Below are 11316 nucleotides of genomic sequence, written 5' to 3' on the forward strand. Positions count from 1 at the left end.
ACCAATCTCTTAGGCCTCCCTCACACAAGCGTTCGGCAAAGCGGCGCAATTTTACTTTCATTTTTAGCCGTAGCTCCCTGTGACCGACAGCAGAGTTTAACTTCCCTCATCATTGATTAGGTACGCTAAATGTCAAAAATAGAACAGACTCCACTCAAAAATTGCGGACCTTGAAAGCGCCGTGATCAAGCGGCTGTCTGAGAAGCTCCATTGAAAACAATTGGAGCGTTATACAGCGATTAGCGCAGCGCAGAAAATGTTGCGCTTAATCGCTGAAAAAAGCGTCTCTGTGAGGGAGTCCTTACTGCTTTTTCTGTTCTTCCTACTAAAGAAGTCGTCTACTGAGAAAGCAGCAAAACTACAAATGCTGACTATGTTTCAAGCCATCATGACAGGGTGTTGGGAAAAGTTTTCAATCAGCAAAAATCACGGCTTGGTTAAACCTCATGGGCTAGGATACTGCCACTGCGCAAAGTTAAAAGACTACAAGAGGCCAAGAAATTCATGCGCTCTTGAAAGAGCTCATTTGAGGCATGGTGAGAAAGATGAACAATCCACTTTCTACACTACGGCAAGGCATCTTGGTAGACAAGGGACTGAAGACTCAATGCAGTTGTCCTTCGGGTCATCACCAAAATGGCATTTTGTCTTCTCATGCATTTTCAAAAGTAGGCATGGCAGAGAGACAATTGACATTTCTTGCAGCTGGTAAATTGGCATAAGTTTGCTTCATGTGCAGGGTTATAGAATCATAGAATGGTAGAGTTGGAAGGGACCTCCAGGGTCATCTGGTCCAACACCCTGCTCAGTGCAGGATCACTAAATCATCCCAGACAGATATTTGTCCAGGCTTTGTTTGAAAACTTCTATTGAAGGAGAACTCACCACCTCCCGTGGTAACTTGTTCCACTCATTGATCACCCTCACTGTTAGGGAGGAGACACAGATTAGATATTAGAAAAAACTTTCTTTCAGTTTCATCCCATTGCTTCTGGTATTTCCTTGTGCAAATGCGAATAGGGCTGATGCTTCTGGACTGTCACAGCCCTTCAGATATTTGTAGACCGCTGTTGAGTCTCCTCTCAGCCTCCTTTTTTGCAAGTTAAACATTCCCAGATCATTTAACCGTTCCTCATAGGACATGATTTGCAGACTGCTCACCATCTTGGTAACTCTTCTCTGACCTTGCTCCAGTTTGTCTGTCTTTTTTAAAATGGGATGCCCAGAACGGGACACAGTATTCCACATGAGGTCTGACTAAGGAAGAGTGGAGGGGGATAATTACCTCATGTGATCTAGACTCTATGCTTCTCTTAATACATCCCAGAATTGTGTTTGCCTTTTTGGCTGCTGCATCACATTGTTGACTCATGTTCAGTCTACGATCTATTAGTATACCAAAGTCTTTTTCACATGTGCTGCTGCTCTGCCCGATTCCTCCCATTTTGATGTGCTTTTTTTTTTTCGATTTTCTTCCCCAGATTTAGGACTCTGCATTTCTCTCTGTTAAATACCATTCCATTAGTCGCCGCCCACTGTTCAAGCTTTTCTAGATCTTTTTGAATACTCGCTCTCTTTCCAAGTGTAAGCTATCCCTCCTAGCTTCCTCCTCCAGATCATATATAATAATGTTGAACACTGGGCCTAGGACAGAACCTTGTGCCCCGCCCAGTTGATACATTCTACCACTTGGATGTGCAGCCATTTATGTCCACTCTTTGAGTGCAATCACTCAGAAAGTTGTGAATCTACCTAACAGTTGCCTTGTGAATCCCATATTTGGTCATTTTTTCAATAATATTTCAAGTATGGTATGAGATACTTTGTCAAATGTTTTACTAAAGTTAAGATATACTATATCCACAGCATTTCCCTGATCAACCCAGTTGCTGATTGTCATAGAAGGAAATTAGATTAGTCTGACATGACTTGTTTGTTACAAACCCATGCCGGCTCTGGTTAATTACTCCATTTTTGTTCAAGTACTTGCATACATGCTGTTTAATAATTTGTTCAAGGATCTTTCCCCGTATAGAAGTCAGGCTCACAGGCCTGTACTTTCCTGGATCCACCTTCTTCCCTTTTTGAAGATAGGGACATTATTTGCCCTTTTCCAATCTTTTGGGACTTCTCCTGTTCTCCAGGAATTTTCAAAGATAATGGCCAGTGGCTCAGCAATTACCTCTGCTGTTTCCTTTAGTATCCTATGAAGTAATTAATCTGGATCTTGGGACTTGAATTCATTTAAGTTAGCTAAGTGTTCCCTCCTCAGCTCTCGGATTATAGATATCCTGCATTCTTTTATTCCCCCAATTTTCTGTTTTCCCCTCTGGTAACAGCAAAGCAAGTTAACATGACTTCCAATCTCAATCTCTTACCCTTTTTTTGTTCTTTCTACTATAGATGAAGTCTCCTGAGAGACCAGCAAATATTGCCAATGCTGACTATTTCAAGCCATCATGGCGGGGATATTAGGAAAGGTTTTCAGTTAGCAATAACCACGCATCAGTTAAACCTCATGGGCTATGACACTCCCACAATGCAAAGCTAAAAGACCCCAAAAAGCCAAGAAACTAGCACTCTCATGGAGGAGCTAATTTGAGGCATGTAAACAAAAAAAAATAGATAATTTCAGCGCCCAGACGGTATTATTATTCCAAAGAAGGTGGTATTGAAGCATATCACTTACTTCACGGAGGTGCCTCTAATAAGGCACCCCCAGTCCCAGTTGGCTCGTAGATAGTTGTAGGCAACAGGAATATTTCACAGTTTAATAAGTGCAGTACAATGCGTTGCGGCCTTTACAGAGGTAGGCCTTTTTCAATATAAAATCTATGGGCCTCTATGTAGAATTTTCATGGGTTCCACGCAGAGAACACTGCAGCTGTGGCTATTCTCGGGTTACTTCTCTTCCACTAGCAGTGTGTCGGCAGCCACCAGTGAGACATCCCGGGAACCAACAGGCTGCTATGTTCTCTTTTTTGTTTACATACTTTCTCTCTGCCATACATTGCGACTGGAGCATTTTCAAGCTGCTCTCCCATACCACGTGGGATTTCTGATAGGCAGACTATTTCTTCTTCACCAGTGAATAATATATATGGAAACCCAGTCATGGATTCATCTGGACACAACTGAGTATTTACAACAATTTGTACCAGATTATTTGACTCTGCTTTATTTTTGTAAAAAATCTTTAGTCTTCCTCTTGGAGCGCTGCCTCACTGTACATAACTTGAGGCATGGTGAGACAGATGACTCATCCACTACCCCTGTTACTGTAAGTGATCCTGAGAGGCAGCAACCCCCGGTTCAAATCCAGTTCACAGCATTCTTGATTAAAAAGCAAAGTCAAGGCAAACTGATACAAGACTTGTAGATTCCCCGCCTGTGTGGGAAACCGGAATGATAATCTTATATATTTATTTTTTTGAATGATATCTTAATTCTGTAGGTCTTTCAATGTAGTTGCCATCTTAAGAAAATGCTCATTCCTCTACCAGGAGTTGAACCCTGGCTGCCTTGGTAAAAACCAGTAATTCTAACCGCTAGGCCATAAAGGAAAAATTGCTTACACAGCTTGCTAAAAAAAAAAGTCAAACCCAAACCATCTGGGTGAGAACCAGGAATCCTAGTATCTATACCATATGGGAACCACTGCGACCCTTCCTCAGTAATAAGTAGAAAAGAAATTATTTTCACGATTTGATAACTAATTTTTAAGTATGGATAGCTTCAGGCAACCATTTGCAAGCTGCCTCGTTAGCACAACATTTTTTTCTTCCCTCTTTACTGGAGAGGTACAGATCTTTGCCATTCCATACCAAAAGGCTTTACATATCCAAGTGATTCTGACAATGTTTTTTCGCCACATGTTGTACTTGGAAAAAATAGACTGATAGTGTTAAAGGGGTTGTCCCGCGGTGAAATCCCAAAATTTTTTTTCAACTTACCCCCGCATTCTGCCCTGTTAAAATCAATTCCGTTTTTTTTTTTTTTTTTTAAATAACAATCGCTTACCTGCAACCCCGTTCGCGCAGCATCTTCTTTTCTTCTTTTAAAGATGGCCGCCGGTCCTTTTCCAATGATGCACCGTGGTTTTCTCCCATGGTGCACCGTGGATTGTCTTCTCCTTCCTTGCGTTCCACGGCCGATACAGCCACCTCATTGGCTGATCGGCACCACGTGACGGAGGCGGAGCCATGATGACGACGCGCAGACCAGCTCTCCGGCCGGAGCGGCCCCATTCACCAGGCAGAAGACCGCACAGCGCAAGCGCATCTAAAGCAGCCAGAAGACACAGAAATTAGACGGCGCCATGGAGACGGGGACGCCAGCAATGGAATGGGTAAGTGAATAACTTCTGTATGGCTCATATTTAATGCACGATGTACATTACAAAGTGCATTAATATGGTCATACAGAAGTGTATAACCGCACTTGCTGCCGCGGGACAACCCCTTTAATGAATATTTATTAAAAGTGCGAATATTGGGAAAATTTTGAAAAAAATTGTCTTTTTTTTACATTTTCAACTATAATTACACAAATATGTGCGAACATACTGTACAAATTTTTGCCAAGATATATTTCCATCAGTTTACTTTATTCTGTATGTTTTTTTAACCATTTAGGAGACATACAAATTTAACATTACTTTTCAGCATTTTGAGGAACACTGTTTTCCTACACCAAGCCAAGATTGGAAAGGCTCATGAGTGTCAGAATAATAGGTACCCCCACAAATGACCCTATTTTAAAAACTACACCCCTTAATGTATTGACTGTGGGGGCCATGAGTATTTTGACCCCACGGTTTTTTTCTGGAATTAATTCAATTTAGAGGAGAAAACGTAAAATTTCATATTTTTGCAAATATGTCATTTTAAAAACATTTTTTCCTATGGTTTACATGAAAATGAGGATTTACACCCCAAAATGGATCCCCCTGTTGGTCCTGTGTTCAGAAATATACCCATTGTGGCCGTAATCTTATATCTGAGTGCACAACGAGGCCCAAAATGAAAGGAGTAGTCAGTGTTTTTCAGAACAGAAATTTTGATTGAAGGCGTTTTAGGCCCCATAGCACACATGTAGAGGTCTTGAGCGCCCAAAACCATAGAAAACCCCCACAAATGACCCCATTTTGAAAACTAGACCCCTTAAGGAATTTATCTAGGGGTGTACTGCAAATTTTGACCCCACAGTTTTTGAATGAATTCAAGCAAAGCAAAAAGGAAAAAAATTGTGATTTTCGTTTTTTTGGCAATTCTGTCATTTTAAAAACAGCTTTTTTTGCACAACACACATATGAATGAAGACTTGCACCCCAAAATGGATACCCCTGTTTGTCCTGTTTTTAGAAATATACCCATTGTGGCCCTAATCTTATGTCTTAATGCACAATGGGGCCCAAAATGAAAGGAGTAGTCGGTGGCTTTTAGAACATAAATTTTGCTTGAAGGCCTTTTATGCCCCATAGCACACTTGCAGAGCTCTTGAGTGGCCAAAACAATAGAGAATAGAGATGAGCGAGTATACTCGCTAAAGGCCATTGCTCGAGCGAGCTTTGCCTTTAGCGAGTATCTCCCCCGCTCGAGACTGCAGGTTCGGGTGCCGGCGCAGGGGAGCGGTGAGTAGCGGCTGTCAGCAGGAGGGAGCGGCGGGGTGAGAGGGAGAGAGAGAGAGATCTCCCCTCCGTTCCGCCCCACTCTCCCCCGCAGCTCCTTGCCCACTGCCAGCACCCGAACCTGTAGTCTCGAGCGGGGAAGATACTCGCTAAAGGCAATGCTCGCTCGAGCAATTGCCTTTAGCGAGTATACTCACTCATTATAGAGAACCCTCACAAATGACCCCATTTTGAAAACTAGACCCCTTAACGCGTTCATCTAGGGGTGTACTGTGTATTTTAACCATACAATGTTTAAATAGATCTAAGCAAAGCAGTAGGAAAAAATTAAGATTTTCATTCTTTGGGCAATTGCGTCAATTTAAAAACAGTTTTTTTGTACAGCACACATATAAATTAAGACTTTCACCCCAAAATGGATACCCCTGTTTGTCCCGTGTTCAGAAACATACCCATTGTGGCCCTAATCTACTTTCAGGACACATGGCTAGGCCTACAATGAAAGGAACACCCGTTGAATTTCAAGGTACGACTGAATAAATTCCAGGCCCCATTGCCCAATTATAGAGCCATTGAGCGGCCAAAACGATAAGTAACCCCCTCAAATGACCCCATTTTGAAAACTAGACCCCTTAACAAATTCATCTAGGGGTGTACTGCGTATTTTAACCCCACAGTATTTGAATGAATCTAAGCAAAGCAGAAGGAAAAAAATTACGATTTTCAATTTTTTAAATTTAAAAACAGTTTTTTTGTACAGTGTACATAGGAATGAAGACGGTCACCCCAAAATGGATACCCTCGTTTGTCTTGTGTTCAGAAACATACCCATTGTGGCCCTAATTTACTTACAGGACCCATGGCAAGGCCTATAAAAGAGGGAACACCCGTTGGATTGCAGGGCACAACTGAATAAATTCCAGGCCCCATTGTTCATTTGTACGGAATAAAAATTGACTCCCTAAAAATACCCCCCCCCCCTCCGCGCCCTTTTTGGCATTCACTAAATCTTAGATAAAAGTAATAATGTGAACTGTGTGGTATTTCCGAAGACAGTGGTAATTACGGAGGCTGGTTGGAATGGGCCCATGGGGTAATAAAACCGGGTATCCCCCCTCCTCTCATGCTTTTTGGGGGTCATTTCTTGACCTCAGTGGCGAGTATGGGGTGTAAAAAGTGGCGTTCCGTGAGTCTTCGTAAGCTTGTGGAGGTGCGGCGGTCTCACACAGAAGACGCTCAACAAGCTGCTCCTGGAACTGCATGAAGGTGAGCGTTCCCGGAGCTTCTTGTAAAATACGCATTACAGGTAGCGGTCTGAATAACGCCGGGCTCATGCAGCCATAGGTGGAATCTGCTTGCGGAGGCCCGCAGCAGATCCCAGCTGTGAGCCCGGCAGTGACCCTGCGTACGGCCGCGTAATGTACTGCGCATAACTGCGTACTCACACAGGCGGTCATGCGCAGTACACCTTTTTTTTGTTTGTATTTCCCGCATTATTGCCTAACGATGACGCGGGTACCCGCAGCCCGTATACAAGGTAGTAGTGTATGGGCTGCCGGTATATCCGCGACAATGGAGCACAATGGGCTCTATGTTGCGGATATCCGCAGTAAAATAGAACCTACTGCGTTCTCTTTACTGCGAGTAGATTACACAATTCCAACCCACTATGTGAGCGGAATTGTGTAATCCAATGCGATTGATCTGCGTATTACCACGGATCAGACGCATGAGGAATCCGTAATTCTTATCCGGTTATGTGAGACCGACCTAAGGTAGATCGCTACATTTTTTTTTTCGGGACCGAGGACCGCTCAACAAGGCCACCTGTCACTGCTCCAGGCTCTCGGCAACCGTTGGTCGCTGAGAGCAAGGAGATTTTAAGTTTCCTGGGCTCCCCGCCTTCTGCGCATGTGTCCGGAGTTTTGCCGGCAATCGCATGTGCAGAATTCGGGAGGGTTCACGAAGGAGGATTGCGTCGGGGTGCAAATACGGAGGCCTCGGGTAAAAAGTTTCATCTCCTCTCACCGATCGCATCGGTGAGGGGAGATGAAACTTCAATTTTTTAAAAACTTTTACGTGACCATTGGATAACGGCGAACACGTGACCAGGAACCGCTCACCGCAGCCCCCCGTGAAATCTCTGGGCTCTTGGCTCAGTTTTGTAGCCAGGAGCAGGAAAAATTTAAATTATCCTGGCAATCTACAGCTTTTGTGCATGCTTCCGCCATTTTGGCGCTGGGCGTGTGTGCAGAAGCTGTGGTAAGGTCCACGGATAAATCCGGGGGCCTTATGTACGTACTTTCATCCTCCCTCATGGATATGATCCGTGGGGGGAGAGGAAATGTAAGCTTTTTAAATTTTTTTAAAACTTTTCCACTTTGTTTTTTTTACTTTACTTTACATGATCACTGTCATCCATTGGATAACAGTGATCATGTCCCCGGTGAAATCTCTCTGCTCCTGGCTACACATGGCAGCCAGGAGCAGAGGGATTTTGAATTTCCCGGGGCTCGAGACCCTCGGTGCACGCGCCCGATGATGGACGTCGGGCGCGCATGCGCAGAAGGGGACATCGGGTCCCGGGACACCGAGACGAGTATTTTCACCTCCCCTCATGGATCCGATCCATGAGGGGAGGTGAAACTTTACTTTTTTTAAAACTTGTTTTCACTTATCGATTGGATAGCGCCGATCGCATTTCTGGGGACACTGCCCGCAGCCCGGAATGACAGCTCCATGCTGTCGGCTACCTGTGGGCACTATCACATCCAGAGCCTGAGGGGCATTAATCCTAAAAGGACGCATAATACTACGTCCTCTAGGATTAAAGCCCACTCAGGCAGGACGTAGTTTCACGATGGGGCCGTCACTAAGGGGTTAAAGTGCCTCGCATTCACTTAAGGGAAGTAGCGATCCTCCACCATGCCTAAATGTTTTCAATGGGAAATCTCACATTGTCACATCACACTCGCATGCACCTCGCACGCCATGCAATGCTTTGCCATCCCCATTGAAAACAATGGGTGATGTGATGGAGCACCCAAAAGGTAGGATATGCCACGATTTTTCCCGCACCTCAATGTGATGCAGGAAAAAAAATTGCTCATGTGCATGACTCCAATCATAAGAATTATATCATATTCTTGTAATATTTTTGCATCTTGCAGCACACAAAATTGTGCGATTCTAGTGGCCGTGTCAAAGCTGCCTTAGGGTGAATTCACACAGGCGTACTACATGCGCAAATTGTGCATGTGTAATGCGCATTTAATAGAATCTTTTTATTTTCAATGGGTTCCTTCACAAGAGCGTTTTTTTTTTTTTTTTTTAAATCGCACTTATCCCTGTAAGCACACCCATAGGGCTCTCTCACACCACCAGATTTTGCTGTGCACTGCCCATGTATTTTACATGCGGGAACATGCCACAAGTACGCAAATCACATGCATACTTCCCGTATTCCGGCAATCTCCTTACACTATTTTGCCTTGTGTGTACGCGTAAGACATTTCAAGATTGTGGGTGCTGTGAACTTTTTTGTGCATGCTGTGTGTGAGAGGCACAATTGAAAGTCAATGTGAGATTGCTACTGTATATTAGTCACACAGAAACCCTATGTGTACTACCCAGTAGCATACACACATGTGAGAGAACCCTGAGACCATGTGCATATGGCTGATTTTACTGTGAGTTTTGGGCTTTGCATTACACACAAAACTTTCATAAAAACAGAACCCATTGTTTGTTTAAAAAAACAAACAAACAAAAAAAAAAAACAGCATGTCTTATCACAGGATGATACCTCCATGCCATGTGTGTTGATGGGAAAAGTAAAACTGGACTTTTCATTGTAATATGCTTGATCGTATCGGATTACAACGGAAAACTGTGAGTAAAAGCAAAGTCTTTATTGAAATCAAAATGTACGTAGGAAAGATGCCCTATAAGTTGAAAGAGGACTGTGTGATCCTGTGGTGTGCAGTGGCATTATTGAACAAGCATATGGAGATGGAAAATTTTGGTAACAAGCTGGTCATATAAAATAACACCCAGACTACACTTTTCTTTCCTCAGGAGAAGCCCACCAATTCTTCCAACCTGTGGTGAGAGAAAAGTAGGGAGGGGGTCTCTCTCTCCTCCCCTCTCCCCCCCCCCCCCCCCCCCGTGGAGTTGAAAAGGGAGTGGGGTGGGGTGTCTGGAGCCGCCCAAACTTGGATCTAGTCAGGGTAGCAGGAGTCCACCAGGAGTGTGCTCAGGAGGAGCTGAGAGAGCTCGAAGAGTATAGAGATGGCTACTGCTCAGGCCCTGCAAGATGTTCCCAATGGCTACCCACTACCTAAGCCTTGTGACACTTCGGGAAGGGGAGAGAGATACAGAAACTGATGACCTCTATATACCTGTTGCCAGCAGGTTATTCCCCAGCACTGTTGAGGAGCTTTAGATTACAGCGCTCACCACAAGATGGAGCGATGTGGCTATGGCATCCGGGAGTACGGCAACTGTGTCTGCACTAGTGAGGAAGAGAGATTGGACTTGAAAAATTTTCACCACTCACATTGGCTGTGTTTGGTTACATTGCCCTATGTGGATACTTATACATCGGGACAAGGTGGAGGCCCACCAGGCCATGCCAGAATATTTATTGCCCTTTAAGGATGGTCATCCTAGAATACAAAATAAAAATTGTCCTTCCCATATTCCATCACAAAGTCCACTTTGTCTCACTCCCCCGGCTCATGGGATGCCAGACACTCATCCCCACACATACTCGTCCTAAATGATGGATGATGAGCTGAACGATGATCATTCAGTGTAAATAGCAGCTGTTCAGCATTGAACAGCCGCTACGTAGGGGCGGGGGAGAGAAATCTCCTGCAGCCTCCCTACCCCCCTGCTGGCTGTTCTGTGATTGAGCCAGTGATACTAGCTCCCGTACAACATAGTTTGCCCAACATTTGTCCCGTCTAAATGGGCCTTAAGTAACTTGGTGTTATAGGAAGACTAGCTGATATACCCGGCTTCGCCCGAGTTAATTTGGTACTGGTGTTTATCTGGTGTTCACACGGAAAATCTTATGAAGTCATGGTTACTTTAGAGATACTGAGGAAAACATATGTTCACCATTTTGCATAGTTCTCTGCGTTACCCAGGAAACCCCACATGGAGGCAACCATGCGACGTTTCCTTTATATAAAATGACATCAGGAAGTGAGAGAATTAGATTACGTACATAAAATTTGGACACTAATTCTTTTACGCTTAGAATTGAATAATCGAGTTGGGACCCATTAACTTTTCATACTTAGGATACAATCAATGCTTGTGCCAAAATTCATGTTTCTATGACATTGGGAAGTGAGACATTTAGATTATGTACGTAAAATTTGGACGCTAATTCTTTTGCGCATAGAATTGAATAATAGAGTTGGGACCCATTAGCTTTTCCTATTTATGACACAATCAATGCTCGTGCCAAATTTCCCGTTTCTTTGAGACCAGAAAGTGAGAAAATGACATTCCGTACGTAAAATTTCGACGCCAATTCTTTTGCGCTAGAATTGAATACTCGAGTTGGGACCTAAGAACTTTTCCTATTTATGACATAATCAATGCTCGTGCCAGATTTCACGTTTCTATGATACCGGAAAGTGAAAAAAATTAGATTCCGTACGTAAAATTTGGAC

The 11316-nt window shown here is 43.8% G+C and overlaps 2 non-coding genes across 2 annotated transcripts; both read right to left on the minus strand.

The window, feature by feature from the left end:
- Positions 1–337: 337 nt before the first annotated feature.
- On the minus strand, positions 338–477 carry LOC136613679 (U4 spliceosomal RNA). Its single transcript, XR_010790904.1, has one exon. It is a non-coding gene; the product is annotated as a U4 spliceosomal RNA (small nuclear RNA).
- A 1932-nt stretch (positions 478–2409) lies between these two features.
- On the minus strand, positions 2410–2549 carry LOC136613678 (U4 spliceosomal RNA). Its single transcript, XR_010790903.1, has one exon. It is a non-coding gene; the product is annotated as a U4 spliceosomal RNA (small nuclear RNA).
- Between the last annotated feature and the right edge of the window lie 8767 nt (positions 2550–11316).

Source organism: Eleutherodactylus coqui, chromosome 2 (genome assembly GCF_035609145.1).
Source record: "Eleutherodactylus coqui strain aEleCoq1 chromosome 2, aEleCoq1.hap1, whole genome shotgun sequence".
Taxonomy (NCBI): domain Eukaryota; kingdom Metazoa; phylum Chordata; class Amphibia; order Anura; family Eleutherodactylidae; genus Eleutherodactylus; species Eleutherodactylus coqui.